Genomic DNA, 13,877 nt, shown 5'->3' with positions numbered 1-13,877 from the left:
GTTTGCTCGTTTCTTTCTTCCATTTCGGGAAAGGCTTCCTTACTGGGTGTGGAAATCTCCTATGCCTTTCCTCGCCTATTCTGTCAGCTTTAAAATTCTCTTTCAGTTGCCACCCTCACAGATGGATTAGGAAACTCTTTCCGGTGCACTCATTAGTGAAATGACCTCAATGAAGCTGGAATCCAATATCTAATCGCCGATTTTTAGCGAGTCCACACGCCAGGGTGGTCGGGGTCCAATGCAGCCCCGGCCAGGCCCAGGCCCCTTGGACTGGGCCACAGGAGGACACAGAGGAGGGTCCCGGCCCCCCCGGTCGCGTTGCCGGCAGTTCTCCAAGGGCTTGGGCGTTTTCCAGAGGTAGGAGATGGAGGGGACTGATTTCTTCAGCGCCCCACAAACCACGCCACCCCACCCATGGGACACATCCCTAGAGAGAGAGAGAGACGCCCCTACACTCGCTCCCCTCCCCCATGCGCTGTGCCCCAGCCCGGGCCCGGGGGAATAGGCGGCAGCCCACCCACAGGGTGGGGGGCCCAGCTGAAAGGGGTTGTCAGGGAGGGCGGCCCCTGCCTGGGGTCAAAGGGCGGGCGATCCGCGCGTGCGCAATCGGCGGCGGCGGGGGCGGCCACGAGCTGGGGGTGGGGGGCGGGTAGGTGAAGGAGGCCAGGCGAGGAGAGGAAGGGGGCTGGAAGGTCTCCACCTTGGCGAGTCCAGCCGTGGAGGCGCATCTTGTGTGAGTGTGAGTGTGTGTGTGTGTGTGTGTGTGTGTGTGTATAGAGAGACAGCCCCCCACCCCGGCCCACCGCTCCCTGCCCGCCCCGCCCCGCCTGTCACCCCCGTCCCTCGGAGCCCGCCGGACCCGGCCGGTGAACTCAACAGGCCCGGCCCGGCGCGGGTCAGCGCCGGCGCGGGGCCTGGGGCGGGAGGAGGCGGCGGGGAAGCGCAGAGAGGCTCGGCTTCATGAGCGGGGCAGGGGCGCCCTCCGCCGTCTAGGGCCACACCACCCTGAACGCGCCCGACCTCGTCTGGTCTCGGAAGCTAAGCAGGGTCGGGCCTGGTTAGTACTTGGATGGGAGACCGCCTGGGAATACCGGGTGCCTTAGGCTTCTTCTTTTTTTTTTTTTTTTGTTTTGCCTCTTGTTCTGTCCCCTCTCTGGGAGCGAGGCGGCGGCCCGGGGTGGGGGTCACCCCCACCCTCAGCGCCCGCCGCGGTGCCTGGCGCCCCAGCCCGCACCGTGGGGCCTCCTCTTGTCCCAAGCCGCGACACCGCCGTCACGCGGCAGCATGCGTGGCTTCTGGACTGTCAGGTCTCAGACCAAAGGTCTGCTCTGTGGGAACCGACACGCTGGAGGAAACCTTGAGAGTCTGAGAGGGGAGGGAGTTCCAGAAGAAGGCCAGGATGTCATTTTGAGGGAGTATGTGACCAGAACTCGTCCCGTTGCTTTTGGGGTTCTATGGGCTACACGTAGGAATCTTTGGTGGTGGCACCTGATGTTGGGGGATCCGGAGTCACACCCAGACCTGCTCCACAGGCCTCCTTTTACTTTTCTCTTCGGATTCATTATTTTTAAAAAGTGTCTCTTATCTCTATGATTGCATTTTCTTTTCTCTCTCTTTTCAAGCAGATGATGGGAGTCCAAGTATTAAGGTGACATGTGTTGCCCGTGCCCCCCTCCCCCCTGTGTTCTTATTCATTTACCTCTGATGTCGTTCCAGCGTATTGTGGGGGTACCAATGTTAAGGTCGGGTACGTTGCCCTCTCCCAGCCTCCCCCCTCGGGTCAGAGCCTCAAGTGCGCCCATGCCCCAGTCGGTGCGCACCCACCCCATTCCTAATGGAGGTGTATGCCCATCCCCTCCCCCCACCCGCCCGACACCCACCCGATGAAGGTGATTCCTCTGTGTCCACTTAGGTGTCCATCGGTTCGTACCCATTTGCTGGTGAGCGCGAGCACGTGGTGCTCGTGTGTCCATTCTTGGGCTACCTGGCTTACTGGAACGGGTTCCAGCTCTGGCCAGGAGAACCACGAGAGGTGCCCTCTCACCGCTGCTCCTCCTAGCTGAATAGCACTCCGTGGTGTCCACGCGCCACATTTCATTTACGCACTCGTGGGTCGATGGGCACTCGGGTCGCTTCCAGGTCTTTGCGATTGTGACTTGTGCCCTGACTCTAACCCTAACCCTTACCCAGCCCGTCTCCTCCTCGGCCCCTGCCTGACTGACTCCTTCCCGCCCGGCCTGTCACCTGTCACCGTCCTCTGCCCCTGCCTGACACGCTCCTCCCCGCCCGGGCCGTCACCGTCCTCGGCCCCTGCCTGACGGGGCTCCTCCGTCGCCTGGGCCTTCCAAGGGCTTGGTGTGGACGCTGGTTCCAGGACGCCCTCCCAAGAACCCGGTAGCAGGGCGGCCGCAGCGTCTCGCGCCACCCAACCGTCCGCCGGCCGGCGGCCGTCGCTAAGTGGCCTGCGGGGGACGTGCCCCCACTGTGGGGCGGGCGCCCAGCCTGGTGTCTTCTCTGAGGCCCCGTGGCTGCTTTCCCCCCCCCCGCAAGGGGAGAGCCGCGGAGGTGGGGACCGCCTCCTCGTGGGGACGTACACCCAGCTCTCCACGTCGGATTCCGGGGCTCTCTGTCCTGCCAGAAGGCCCAGCTGGCCTGCGGGTCCTTAGAGTGGCAAAAACATCCGAAAACTGAGATTGAGGGTCCGGTGGTTGTCTGCACTTTTGTGCTGGGCACCCCAGGGAGGCCCGGGGGCTGGCTGGACAACGCGGTCTGTTGGGCAGGGGGGGGTTTGGAGGAGCAACTGATGCCCTTTGCACTTTGGGTAGCAAGTGTCTGAGGTGTCTCTGAGCCCTGCGCCATGTCGGGGGTGGGGGGTGGGAGGTCGGGGGGGTGGAGGAGCAGGAGGAGGAGGAGGAGGAGGTGGGAAGGGCCGTGGCCTGCAGTCGTCTTCCCGGGGTGGCTTCTTCCACAGGCTGCTTGGCCTGGGCTCCCTGCACCTGGGCCTTTGGAGGACTGGCCCTGTGCTTGCCAACGCTTCCCCTGCAGGGACCCAGAGCTGGGAGGTTGCATCTCTCAGCCCTGGGTCGGGCAGAGCCCCAGCGGGCCATGCCCACAACCTCTCTCAGCACGGGTCCCCCAGAAGGCCCCTTTGGGACCAGGATTCTCTTGCGGGTGACTCTTTAAGGTCTGGCCCCTGGATGGAGGGGCACCAGGAGTAGAGGAGCAGGAAGGGGAAGGGGGTGGCCATGCGAGGGGACACTTTCAGGCCAAGTCCCAGCTTCAGCCTGATCCTCCTGGGAACCCCGGGGTGTACGTCACACCTCCTGGTTGTCCCGCTCTGAGACAAGGAGCCGGGCTTCGCATTCCCCCAGCAGCCAGTCGTGGGCTGAGGACACCTGGGGCGTTGGGAACTCCCTGGCTTCTCCTTGGCTTAACATCTGGAGCTGCTTGTGAATCGTGCCGCCACACACACCCGAGTGCAGGTGTCTTCTGCACAGACTGCGGGCCTCGCTCTTCTGAATGCCGCTAGCTCGCCACCCACCCACGGGTGAACCTGGTCAGGGTACTTTCTCTCGGGGGCAGACTCTGATCCTGGCGGGCTACCGGTGTTTCTGTTTGCTCGTTTCTTTCTTCCATTTCGGGAAAGGCTTCCTTACTGGGTGTGGAAATCTCCTATGCCTTTCCTCGCCTATTCTGTCAGCTTTAAAATTCTCTTTCAGTTGCCACCCTCACAGATGGATTAGGAAACTCTTTCCGGTGCACTCATTAGTGAAATGACCTCAATGAAGCTGGAATCCAATATCTAATCGCCGATTTTTAGCGAGTCCACACGCCAGGGTGGTCGGGGTCCAATGCAGCCCCGGCCAGGCCCAGGCCCCTTGGACTGGGCCACAGGAGGACACAGAGGAGGGTCCCGGCCCCCCCGGTCGCGTTGCCGGCAGTTCTCCAAGGGCTTGGGCGTTTTCCAGAGGTAGGAGATGGAGGGGACTGATTTCTTCAGCGCCCCACAAACCACGCCACCCCACCCATGGGACACATCCCTAGAGAGAGAGAGAGACGCCCCTACACTCGCTCCCCTCCCCCATGCGCTGTGCCCCAGCCCGGGCCCGGGGGAATAGGCGGCAGCCCACCCACAGGGTGGGGGGCCCAGCTGAAAGGGGTTGTCAGGGAGGGCGGCCCCTGCCTGGGGTCAAAGGGCGGGCGATCCGCGCGTGCGCAATCGGCGGCGGCGGGGGCGGCCACGAGCTGGGGGTGGGGGGCGGGTAGGTGAAGGAGGCCAGGCGAGGAGAGGAAGGGGGCTGGAAGGTCTCCACCTTGGCGAGTCCAGCCGTGGAGGCGCATCTTGTGTGAGTGTGAGTGTGTGTGTGTGTGTGTGTGTGTGTGTGTATAGAGAGACAGCCCCCCACCCCGGCCCACCGCTCCCTGCCCGCCCCGCCCCGCCTGTCACCCCCGTCCCTCGGAGCCCGCCGGACCCGGCCGGTGAACTCAACAGGCCCGGCCCGGCGCGGGTCAGCGCCGGCGCGGGGCCTGGGGCGGGAGGAGGCGGCGGGGAAGCGCAGAGAGGCTCGGCTTCATGAGCGGGGCAGGGGCGCCCTCCGCCGTCTAGGGCCACACCACCCTGAACGCGCCCGACCTCGTCTGGTCTCGGAAGCTAAGCAGGGTCGGGCCTGGTTAGTACTTGGATGGGAGACCGCCTGGGAATACCGGGTGCCTTAGGCTTCTTCTTTTTTTTTTTTTTTTGTTTTGCCTCTTGTTCTGTCCCCTCTCTGGGAGCGAGGCGGCGGCCCGGGGTGGGGGTCACCCCCACCCTCAGCGCCCGCCGCGGTGCCTGGCGCCCCAGCCCGCACCGTGGGGCCTCCTCTTGTCCCAAGCCGCGACACCGCCGTCACGCGGCAGCATGCGTGGCTTCTGGACTGTCAGGTCTCAGACCAAAGGTCTGCTCTGTGGGAACCGACACGCTGGAGGAAACCTTGAGAGTCTGAGAGGGGAGGGAGTTCCAGAAGAAGGCCAGGATGTCATTTTGAGGGAGTATGTGACCAGAACTCGTCCCGTTGCTTTTGGGGTTCTATGGGCTACACGTAGGAATCTTTGGTGGTGGCACCTGATGTTGGGGGATCCGGAGTCACACCCAGACCTGCTCCACAGGCCTCCTTTTACTTTTCTCTTCGGATTCATTATTTTTAAAAAGTGTCTCTTATCTCTATGATTGCATTTTCTTTTCTCTCTCTTTTCAAGCAGATGATGGGAGTCCAAGTATTAAGGTGACATGTGTTGCCCGTGCCCCCCTCCCCCCTGTGTTCTTATTCATTTACCTCTGATGTCGTTCCAGCGTATTGTGGGGGTACCAATGTTAAGGTCGGGTACGTTGCCCTCTCCCAGCCTCCCCCCTCGGGTCAGAGCCTCAAGTGCGCCCATGCCCCAGTCGGTGCGCACCCACCCCATTCCTAATGGAGGTGTATGCCCATCCCCTCCCCCCACCCGCCCGACACCCACCCGATGAAGGTGATTCCTCTGTGTCCACTTAGGTGTCCATCGGTTCGTACCCATTTGCTGGTGAGCGCGAGCACGTGGTGCTCGTGTGTCCATTCTTGGGCTACCTGGCTTACTGGAACGGGTTCCAGCTCTGGCCAGGAGAACCACGAGAGGTGCCCTCTCACCGCTGCTCCTCCTAGCTGAATAGCACTCCGTGGTGTCCACGCGCCACATTTCATTTACGCACTCGTGGGTCGATGGGCACTCGGGTCGCTTCCAGGTCTTTGCGATTGTGACTTGTGCCCTGACTCTAACCCTAACCCTTACCCAGCCCGTCTCCTCCTCGGCCCCTGCCTGACTGACTCCTTCCCGCCCGGCCTGTCACCTGTCACCGTCCTCTGCCCCTGCCTGACACGCTCCTCCCCGCCCGGGCCGTCACCGTCCTCGGCCCCTGCCTGACGGGGCTCCTCCGTCGCCTGGGCCTTCCAAGGGCTTGGTGTGGACGCTGGTTCCAGGACGCCCTCCCAGGAACCCGGTAGCAGGGCGGCCGCAGCGTCTCGCGCCACCCAACCGTCCGCCGGCCGGCGGCCGTCGCTAAGTGGCCTGCGGGGGACGTGCCCCCACTGTGGGGCGGGCGCCCAGCCTGGTGTCTTCTCTGAGGCCCCGTGGCTGCTTTCCCCCCCCCCGCAAGGGGAGAGCCGCGGAGGTGGGGACCGCCTCCTCGTGGGGACGTACACCCAGCTCTCCACGTCGGATTCCGGGGCTCTCTGTCCTGCCAGAAGGCCCAGCTGGCCTGCGGGTCCTTAGAGTGGCAAAAACATCCGAAAACTGAGATTGAGGGTCCGGTGGTTGTCTGCACTTTTGTGCTGGGCACCCCAGGGAGGCCCGGGGGCTGGCTGGACAACGCGGTCTGTTGGGCAGGGGGGGGTTTGGAGGAGCAACTGATGCCCTTTGCACTTTGGGTAGCAAGTGTCTGAGGTGTCTCTGAGCCCTGCGCCATGTCGGGGGTGGGGGGTGGGAGGTCGGGGGGGTGGAGGAGCAGGAGGAGGAGGAGGAGGAGGTGGGAAGGGCCGTGGCCTGCAGTCGTCTTCCCGGGGTGGCTTCTTCCACAGGCTGCTTGGCCTGGGCTCCCTGCACCTGGGCCTTTGGAGGACTGGCCCTGTGCTTGCCAACGCTTCCCCTGCAGGGACCCAGAGCTGGGAGGTTGCATCTCTCAGCCCTGGGTCGGGCAGAGCCCCAGCGGGCCATGCCCACAACCTCTCTCAGCACGGGTCCCCCAGAAGGCCCCTTTGGGACCAGGATTCTCTTGCGGGTGACTCTTTAAGGTCTGGCCCCTGGATGGAGGGGCACCAGGAGTAGAGGAGCAGGAAGGGGAAGGGGGTGGCCATGCGAGGGGACACTTTCAGGCCAAGTCCCAGCTTCAGCCTGATCCTCCTGGGAACCCCGGGGTGTACGTCACACCTCCTGGTTGTCCCGCTCTGAGACAAGGAGCCGGGCTTCGCATTCCCCCAGCAGCCAGTCGTGGGCTGAGGACACCTGGGGCGTTGGGAACTCCCTGGCTTCTCCTTGGCTTAACATCTGGAGCTGCTTGTGAATCGTGCCGCCACACACACCCGAGTGCAGGTGTCTTCTGCACAGACTGCGGGCCTCGCTCTTCTGAATGCCGCTAGCTCGCCACCCACCCACGGGTGAACCTGGTCAGGGTACTTTCTCTCGGGGGCAGACTCTGATCCTGGCGGGCTACCGGTGTTTCTGTTTGCTCGTTTCTTTCTTCCATTTCGGGAAAGGCTTCCTTACTGGGTGTGGAAATCTCCTATGCCTTTCCTCGCCTATTCTGTCAGCTTTAAAATTCTCTTTCAGTTGCCACCCTCACAGATGGATTAGGAAACTCTTTCCGGTGCACTCATTAGTGAAATGACCTCAATGAAGCTGGAATCCAATATCTAATCGCCGATTTTTAGCGAGTCCACACGCCAGGGTGGTCGGGGTCCAATGCAGCCCCGGCCAGGCCCAGGCCCCTTGGACTGGGCCACAGGAGGACACAGAGGAGGGTCCCGGCCCCCCCGGTCGCGTTGCCGGCAGTTCTCCAAGGGCTTGGGCGTTTTCCAGAGGTAGGAGATGGAGGGGACTGATTTCTTCAGCGCCCCACAAACCACGCCACCCCACCCATGGGACACATCCCTAGAGAGAGAGAGAGACGCCCCTACACTCGCTCCCCTCCCCCATGCGCTGTGCCCCAGCCCGGGCCCGGGGGAATAGGCGGCAGCCCACCCACAGGGTGGGGGGCCCAGCTGAAAGGGGTTGTCAGGGAGGGCGGCCCCTGCCTGGGGTCAAAGGGCGGGCGATCCGCGCGTGCGCAATCGGCGGCGGCGGGGGCGGCCACGAGCTGGGGGTGGGGGGCGGGTAGGTGAAGGAGGCCAGGCGAGGAGAGGAAGGGGGCTGGAAGGTCTCCACCTTGGCGAGTCCAGCCGTGGAGGCGCATCTTGTGTGAGTGTGAGTGTGTGTGTGTGTGTGTGTGTGTGTGTGTATAGAGAGACAGCCCCCCACCCCGGCCCACCGCTCCCTGCCCGCCCCGCCCCGCCTGTCACCCCCGTCCCTCGGAGCCCGCCGGACCCGGCCGGTGAACTCAACAGGCCCGGCCCGGCGCGGGTCAGCGCCGGCGCGGGGCCTGGGGCGGGAGGAGGCGGCGGGGAAGCGCAGAGAGGCTCGGCTTCATGAGCGGGGCAGGGGCGCCCTCCGCCGTCTAGGGCCACACCACCCTGAACGCGCCCGACCTCGTCTGGTCTCGGAAGCTAAGCAGGGTCGGGCCTGGTTAGTACTTGGATGGGAGACCGCCTGGGAATACCGGGTGCCTTAGGCTTCTTCTTTTTTTTTTTTTTTTGTTTTGCCTCTTGTTCTGTCCCCTCTCTGGGAGCGAGGCGGCGGCCCGGGGTGGGGGTCACCCCCACCCTCAGCGCCCGCCGCGGTGCCTGGCGCCCCAGCCCGCACCGTGGGGCCTCCTCTTGTCCCAAGCCGCGACACCGCCGTCACGCGGCAGCATGCGTGGCTTCTGGACTGTCAGGTCTCAGACCAAAGGTCTGCTCTGTGGGAACCGACACGCTGGAGGAAACCTTGAGAGTCTGAGAGGGGAGGGAGTTCCAGAAGAAGGCCAGGATGTCATTTTGAGGGAGTATGTGACCAGAACTCGTCCCGTTGCTTTTGGGGTTCTATGGGCTACACGTAGGAATCTTTGGTGGTGGCACCTGATGTTGGGGGATCCGGAGTCACACCCAGACCTGCTCCACAGGCCTCCTTTTACTTTTCTCTTCGGATTCATTATTTTTAAAAAGTGTCTCTTATCTCTATGATTGCATTTTCTTTTCTCTCTCTTTTCAAGCAGATGATGGGAGTCCAAGTATTAAGGTGACATGTGTTGCCCGTGCCCCCCTCCCCCCTGTGTTCTTATTCATTTACCTCTGATGTCGTTCCAGCGTATTGTGGGGGTACCAATGTTAAGGTCGGGTACGTTGCCCTCTCCCAGCCTCCCCCCTCGGGTCAGAGCCTCAAGTGCGCCCATGCCCCAGTCGGTGCGCACCCACCCCATTCCTAATGGAGGTGTATGCCCATCCCCTCCCCCCACCCGCCCGACACCCACCCGATGAAGGTGATTCCTCTGTGTCCACTTAGGTGTCCATCGGTTCGTACCCATTTGCTGGTGAGCGCGAGCACGTGGTGCTCGTGTGTCCATTCTTGGGCTACCTGGCTTACTGGAACGGGTTCCAGCTCTGGCCAGGAGAACCACGAGAGGTGCCCTCTCACCGCTGCTCCTCCTAGCTGAATAGCACTCCGTGGTGTCCACGCGCCACATTTCATTTACGCACTCGTGGGTCGATGGGCACTCGGGTCGCTTCCAGGTCTTTGCGATTGTGACTTGTGCCCTGACTCTAACCCTAACCCTTACCCAGCCCGTCTCCTCCTCGGCCCCTGCCTGACTGACTCCTTCCCGCCCGGCCTGTCACCTGTCACCGTCCTCTGCCCCTGCCTGACACGCTCCTCCCCGCCCGGGCCGTCACCGTCCTCGGCCCCTGCCTGACGGGGCTCCTCCGTCGCCTGGGCCTTCCAAGGGCTTGGTGTGGACGCTGGTTCCAGGACGCCCTCCCAGGAACCCGGTAGCAGGGCGGCCGCAGCGTCTCGCGCCACCCAACCGTCCGCCGGCCGGCGGCCGTCGCTAAGTGGCCTGCGGGGGACGTGCCCCCACTGTGGGGCGGGCGCCCAGCCTGGTGTCTTCTCTGAGGCCCCGTGGCTGCTTTCCCCCCCCCCCGCAAGGGGAGAGCCGCGGAGGTGGGGACCGCCTCCTCGTGGGGACGTACACCCAGCTCTCCACGTCGGATTCCGGGGCTCTCTGTCCTGCCAGAAGGCCCAGCTGGCCTGCGGGTCCTTAGAGTGGCAAAAACATCCGAAAACTGAGATTGAGGGTCCGGTGGTTGTCTGCACTTTTGTGCTGGGCACCCCAGGGAGGCCCGGGGGCTGGCTGGACAACGCGGTCTGTTGGGCAGGGGGGGGTTTGGAGGAGCAACTGATGCCCTTTGCACTTTGGGTAGCAAGTGTCTGAGGTGTCTCTGAGCCCTGCGCCATGTCGGGGGTGGGGGGTGGGAGGTCGGGGGGGTGGAGGAGCAGGAGGAGGAGGAGGAGGAGGTGGGAAGGGCCGTGGCCTGCAGTCGTCTTCCCGGGGTGGCTTCTTCCACAGGCTGCTTGGCCTGGGCTCCCTGCACCTGGGCCTTTGGAGGACTGGCCCTGTGCTTGCCAACGCTTCCCCTGCAGGGACCCAGAGCTGGGAGGTTGCATCTCTCAGCCCTGGGTCGGGCAGAGCCCCAGCGGGCCATGCCCACAACCTCTCTCAGCACGGGTCCCCCAGAAGGCCCCTTTGGGACCAGGATTCTCTTGCGGGTGACTCTTTAAGGTCTGGCCCCTGGATGGAGGGGCACCAGGAGTAGAGGAGCAGGAAGGGGAAGGGGGTGGCCATGCGAGGGGACACTTTCAGGCCAAGTCCCAGCTTCAGCCTGATCCTCCTGGGAACCCCGGGGTGTACGTCACACCTCCTGGTTGTCCCGCTCTGAGACAAGGAGCCGGGCTTCGCATTCCCCCAGCAGCCAGTCGTGGGCTGAGGACACCTGGGGCGTTGGGAACTCCCTGGCTTCTCCTTGGCTTAACATCTGGAGCTGCTTGTGAATCGTGCCGCCACACACACCCGAGTGCAGGTGTCTTCTGCACAGACTGCGGGCCTCGCTCTTCTGAATGCCGCTAGCTCGCCACCCACCCACGGGTGAACCTGGTCAGGGTACTTTCTCTCGGGGGCAGACTCTGATCCTGGCGGGCTACCGGTGTTTCTGTTTGCTCGTTTCTTTCTTCCATTTCGGGAAAGGCTTCCTTACTGGGTGTGGAAATCTCCTATGCCTTTCCTCGCCTATTCTGTCAGCTTTAAAATTCTCTTTCAGTTGCCACCCTCACAGATGGATTAGGAAACTCTTTCCGGTGCACTCATTAGTGAAATGACCTCAATGAAGCTGGAATCCAATATCTAATCGCCGATTTTTAGCGAGTCCACACGCCAGGGTGGTCGGGGTCCAATGCAGCCCCGGCCAGGCCCAGGCCCCTTGGACTGGGCCACAGGAGGACACAGAGGAGGGTCCCGGCCCCCCCGGTCGCGTTGCCGGCAGTTCTCCAAGGGCTTGGGCGTTTTCCAGAGGTAGGAGATGGAGGGGACTGATTTCTTCAGCGCCCCACAAACCACGCCACCCCACCCATGGGACACATCCCTAGAGAGAGAGAGAGACGCCCCTACACTCGCTCCCCTCCCCCATGCGCTGTGCCCCAGCCCGGGCCCGGGGGAATAGGCGGCAGCCCACCCACAGGGTGGGGGGCCCAGCTGAAAGGGGTTGTCAGGGAGGGCGGCCCCTGCCTGGGGTCAAAGGGCGGGCGATCCGCGCGTGCGCAATCGGCGGCGGCGGGGGCGGCCACGAGCTGGGGGTGGGGGGCGGGTAGGTGAAGGAGGCCAGGCGAGGAGAGGAAGGGGGCTGGAAGGTCTCCACCTTGGCGAGTCCAGCCGTGGAGGCGCATCTTGTGTGAGTGTGAGTGTGTGTGTGTGTGTGTGTGTGTGTGTGTATAGAGAGACAGCCCCCCACCCCGGCCCACCGCTCCCTGCCCGCCCCGCCCCGCCCCGCCTGTCACCCCCGTCCCTCGGAGCCCGCCGGACCCGGCCGGTGAACTCAACAGGCCCGGCCCGGCGCGGGTCAGCGCCGGCGCGGGGCCTGGGGCGGGAGGAGGCGGCGGGGAAGCGCAGAGAGGCTCGGCTTCATGAGCGGGGCAGGGGCGCCCTCCGCCGTCTAGGGCCACACCACCCTGAACGCGCCCGACCTCGTCTGGTCTCGGAAGCTAAGCAGGGTCGGGCCTGGTTAGTACTTGGATGGGAGACCGCCTGGGAATACCGGGTGCCTTAGGCTTCTTCTTTTTTTTTTTTTTTTGTTTTGCCTCTTGTTCTGTCCCCTCTCTGGGAGCGAGGCGGCGGCCCGGGGTGGGGGTCACCCCCACCCTCAGCGCCCGCCGCGGTGCCTGGCGCCCCAGCCCGCACCGTGGGGCCTCCTCTTGTCCCAAGCCGCGACACCGCCGTCACGCGGCAGCATGCGTGGCTTCTGGACTGTCAGGTCTCAGACCAAAGGTCTGCTCTGTGGGAACCGACACGCTGGAGGAAACCTTGAGAGTCTGAGAGGGGAGGGAGTTCCAGAAGAAGGCCAGGATGTCATTTTGAGGGAGTATGTGACCAGAACTCGTCCCGTTGCTTTTGGGGTTCTATGGGCTACACGTAGGAATCTTTGGTGGTGGCACCTGATGTTGGGGGATCCGGAGTCACACCCAGACCTGCTCCACAGGCCTCCTTTTACTTTTCTCTTCGGATTCATTATTTTTAAAAAGTGTCTCTTATCTCTATGATTGCATTTTCTTTTCTCTCTCTTTTCAAGCAGATGATGGGAGTCCAAGTATTAAGGTGACATGTGTTGCCCGTGCCCCCCTCCCCCCTGTGTTCTTATTCATTTACCTCTGATGTCGTTCCAGCGTATTGTGGGGGTACCAATGTTAAGGTCGGGTACGTTGCCCTCTCCCAGCCTCCCCCCTCGGGTCAGAGCCTCAAGTGCGCCCATGCCCCAGTCGGTGCGCACCCACCCCATTCCTAATGGAGGTGTATGCCCATCCCCTCCCCCCACCCGCCCGACACCCACCCGATGAAGGTGATTCCTCTGTGTCCACTTAGGTGTCCATCGGTTCGTACCCATTTGCTGGTGAGCGCGAGCACGTGGTGCTCGTGTGTCCATTCTTGGGCTACCTGGCTTACTGGAACGGGTTCCAGCTCTGGCCAGGAGAACCACGAGAGGTGCCCTCTCACCGCTGCTCCTCCTAGCTGAATAGCACTCCGTGGTGTCCACGCGCCACATTTCATTTACGCACTCGTGGGTCGATGGGCACTCGGGTCGCTTCCAGGTCTTTGCGATTGTGACTTGTGCCCTGACTCTAACCCTAACCCTTACCCAGCCCGTCTCCTCCTCGGCCCCTGCCTGACTGACTCCTTCCCGCCCGGCCTGTCACCTGTCACCGTCCTCTGCCCCTGCCTGACACGCTCCTCCCCGCCCGGGCCGTCACCGTCCTCGGCCCCTGCCTGACGGGGCTCCTCCGTCGCCTGGGCCTTCCAAGGGCTTGGTGTGGACGCTGGTTCCAGGACGCCCTCCCAAGAACCCGGTAGCAGGGCGGCCGCAGCGTCTCGCGCCACCCAACCGTCCGCCGGCCGGCGGCCGTCGCTAAGTGGCCTGCGGGGGACGTGCCCCCACTGTGGGGCGGGCGCCCAGCCTGGTGTCTTCTCTGAGGCCCCGTGGCTGCTTTCCCCCCCCCCGCAAGGGGAGAGCCGCGGAGGTGGGGACCGCCTCCTCGTGGGGACGTACACCCAGCTCTCCACGTCGGATTCCGGGGCTCTCTGTCCTGCCAGAAGGCCCAGCTGGCCTGCGGGTCCTTAGAGTGGCAAAAACATCCGAAAACTGAGATTGAGGGTCCGGTGGTTGTCTGCACTTTTGTGCTGGGCACCCCAGGGAGGCCCGGGGGCTGGCTGGACAACGCGGTCTGTTGGGCAGGGGGGGGTTTGGAGGAGCAACTGATGCCCTTTGCACTTTGGGTAGCAAGTGTCTGAGGTGTCTCTGAGCCCTGCGCCATGTCGGGGGTGGGGGGTGGGAGGTCGGGGGGGTGGAGGAGCAGGAGGAGGAGGAGGAGGAGGTGGGAAGGGCCGTGGCCTGCAGTCGTCTTCCCGGGGTGGCTTCTTCCACAGGCTGCTTGGCCTGGGCTCCCTGCACCTGGGCCTTTGGAGGACTGGCCCTGTGCTTGCCAAC

At 63.5% G+C, this 13,877-nt stretch overlaps 4 non-coding genes across 4 annotated transcripts; all 4 read left to right on the top strand.

Moving 5' to 3' along the window:
- Positions 1-987: 987 nt before the first annotated feature.
- Positions 988-1,106, top strand: LOC142866956 (5S ribosomal RNA). The gene has a single exon (XR_012916689.1). It is a non-coding gene; the product is annotated as a 5S ribosomal RNA (ribosomal RNA).
- A 3,494-nt stretch (positions 1,107-4,600) lies between these two features.
- On the top strand, positions 4,601-4,719 carry LOC142866955 (5S ribosomal RNA). The gene has a single exon (XR_012916688.1). It is a non-coding gene; the product is annotated as a 5S ribosomal RNA (ribosomal RNA).
- Positions 4,720-8,213: 3,494 nt separating this feature from the next.
- LOC142866954 (5S ribosomal RNA) lies at positions 8,214-8,332 on the top strand. Its single transcript, XR_012916687.1, has one exon. It is a non-coding gene; the product is annotated as a 5S ribosomal RNA (ribosomal RNA).
- A 3,500-nt stretch (positions 8,333-11,832) lies between these two features.
- On the top strand, positions 11,833-11,951 carry LOC142866953 (5S ribosomal RNA). Its single transcript, XR_012916686.1, has one exon. It is a non-coding gene; the product is annotated as a 5S ribosomal RNA (ribosomal RNA).
- Positions 11,952-13,877: the final 1,926 nt, after the last annotated feature.

Source organism: Microcebus murinus, unplaced genomic scaffold (genome assembly GCF_040939455.1).
Source record: "Microcebus murinus isolate Inina unplaced genomic scaffold, M.murinus_Inina_mat1.0 scaf007_hap2_Mmur4.0, whole genome shotgun sequence".
In the NCBI taxonomy this organism is placed as follows: domain Eukaryota; kingdom Metazoa; phylum Chordata; class Mammalia; order Primates; family Cheirogaleidae; genus Microcebus; species Microcebus murinus.
This window is presented reverse-complemented; position numbering and strand designations above follow the sequence as displayed.